The sequence below is a fragment of the Desmodus rotundus genome, chromosome 8, assembly GCF_022682495.2.
Source record: "Desmodus rotundus isolate HL8 chromosome 8, HLdesRot8A.1, whole genome shotgun sequence".
NCBI lineage: Eukaryota > Metazoa > Chordata > Mammalia > Chiroptera > Phyllostomidae > Desmodus > Desmodus rotundus.
In genome coordinates this window covers 65,091,843-65,094,327 of record NC_071394.1, presented here as the reverse complement: position 1 = coordinate 65,094,327, position 2,485 = coordinate 65,091,843, and the positions used below count along the sequence as shown (strand labels likewise).

The window sequence follows — 2,485 nt, the reverse complement described above, 5'->3', positions numbered from 1 at the left end:
ACATTCCAATAGACCAGGTGTAAAGAGGGGTTATTTGAAAGCTACAGGGCAATCTCACATAATGCTACTGTAGATAGTACCACCACACCTCATAAATACTGAAAACATTCAAACAAGCTAATTTCCTTATTTTTTTTCTTTTCAGGAAGCAGCATTTCTCTTCTCTGCAACTGTCTATCATACCTCCATTTTGATCTTCCTTTACAAGAGCTTCCACCAGGCTCTGGAGCCACTTTGTCTCAGATATGACACGCTGTTACCATTCAGTAACTACTGCTGCTCACCAAGTCAATCCTTCTGTTCCTTAGTTCGAGTTCTTGCACTCATCAGTGTACCTGTTAAACAAGTGACATTTTGGGTACTGGTGGACAGAGTTCCTCTCTGCAAACAAGCAATCCAGGATTTAGGTATCTAATTTAGGATCCACCAAGAGTTCAAAGCATAACATCTTACCTCTGTTGGCAAAATATTCTAGATAGTACAGTTGCTGGAGCATTTGTAAAAATTGGCAAGTACTGGTCCAGGGACAGCAAAGACCTGGCTCAGCCAGGATGTCATCACTGAGGGGCATGTCAGAAGCATGTTGCAGCCACATTACTACAATGAGATGGAGGTAGGCAAAATGGGACCGGCAAGCTTGCCTTGTTGCAAAAGTGAGCATCATCCAGGTAGGGCAGTAGAGAAAGGAGGTGCATGAGGTTCAAGGTGAAATGGAATGTGATATCACATGTTATGGCAATTAAGCAAACAGGCAAGCAGTAAATCAGGGCATGCATGGCTGAGCAGTTATTTTTGTCAAGGAGAATCTGTTAAAGTGGTCTCTGATTTCAGAGCAGCTCAGAGCTACTGGACACCAGTCCTGCTTCTGGAACATGAAGAGCCTCTTGGAGCCAAAGTGGTCTGGGGCCAGCAGGGTGCCTTCAGGGCTGCTGTCCAGTAGGGACAAAGTTGCCTTTCATCTTCTGCAGACTTGGATTTCAATTGTCCCTGATCCCTATAAGGGCTCTGATGAGTCAGACCCCACTGGAGCTAGTTTAGCACCTTGGAGGGGATTTTTTTTAAAAATTTATTTATTGACTTTAGAGAGCGAGAAGAATGGGGAGAGACAGAGAGAGAGAGAGAGAGAGAGAGATTTGTTTTTCCACTTATTTGTACATTCATTTGTTGATTCTTGTATGTGCCTTGACCGGGGATCGAACCAACAACTTGGTGTACCTGGACGATACTCTAAGTAACTGAGTACTGGCTGGGACAAAGGTGATTTCATTCTGCTGAATGTCAAAGTTATGCTCTATTACCCAAGTTTAGTTTCTTCTTGATATTTATCACAATCTTAAAATCTTATTTGCTCTTTTGCTTATTGTCTGTCTCTCCCCAGTAAAATGTTAATTCCCTTAAAGCATAGACTTTAATTTGATTTTCTCCCATTGCTGTGTTTTATAACACTTTGAACAGGTTCTTAGTGTGTTTTCAATAAATACTTACTGAATATATAAGTAAAGTCCATGAACTCGGAAACATGGTCATGGGCCAAGGGCCTGAACACCAAGTCCAAGTCCTAGAGATCCTGACAGTCTTTGATTAACATGTCTAAGTTTAGCTTGGGATAGTGGCAGACAGGGTGCCACCCATGAGGTACCACTTCCCTGACGAATGTCCAAGTAACTTGGAGGAGGAAAGGCCAGGCAGAGGCACCTACATCTGGCATGGCTATACCTTTTCATTGCTTGCTGGCTACCTGAGGAAGAGCAGTAAGAAAGGCACTCTTTCTTTCACTTCTGTGTTGAGAGAAACAGAGTACCAATTGTTGCCAGATGTGGGACCTGTTGTAACCTATAAGGTCTCTAGTATCATTTCATATCCTGCCAAAGCATGCATCCTGTATGTAGGATCCACTCCACTTAAGAATTCTTCCCAAGGAACTATCCACAAGGAAGAGGTCCAAGCTACTGAAAAGGCAGGTTGGAATTTATGAGTTTCACTGAGGTGACATTGTCTTGGCCAAAGTGATCTCCCAACCTCTTGACGACTACTGAAAATGAAGTAGAGGTGCTGGTGACCCACAGTGAATCTGGTGTCCAGATGGGTCCCATTAGCTGGTGTAAGGTGAAGTGCCCTAAGACCTACATAAAGAATCCTGGAAAGTGGCTCGAGAACAGCCTGATACCTTGCAGACCTAAGCACCCACATTTTACCCCAAGAAAGGGGGTAAGCTGCTTCTAAAAGTACATGTATGGAAGGACGACTCCAGGAACCAGCTCTAGAAAAGTCTGCCAGAAACTTATTCTGTAGGTGGAACATTTTTCTTATGAACCTTTCAGTGGATTTCATTCCCTTGAGTAATAAATTTCTTTTTTGAAGTATCCGCAAGCAACTGTATAATGTCGGAAATAGCCCATTCTTTCTGGCAGTCTTTCTTGCTTTTCTGGCAAAAAGCATATTATAAATGCTTTTTTGTTTGTTTTTTGCTGTGACAAAGAAAACA

At 42.7% G+C, this 2,485-nt stretch overlaps 1 pseudogene; it reads left to right on the top strand.

Annotated features, from left to right (window-relative positions):
• The first annotated feature begins 1,630 nt into the window (after positions 1 to 1,630).
• LOC112320810 (exosome complex component CSL4 pseudogene) lies at positions 1,631 to 2,180 on the top strand (annotated as a pseudogene).
• Positions 2,181 to 2,485: the final 305 nt, after the last annotated feature.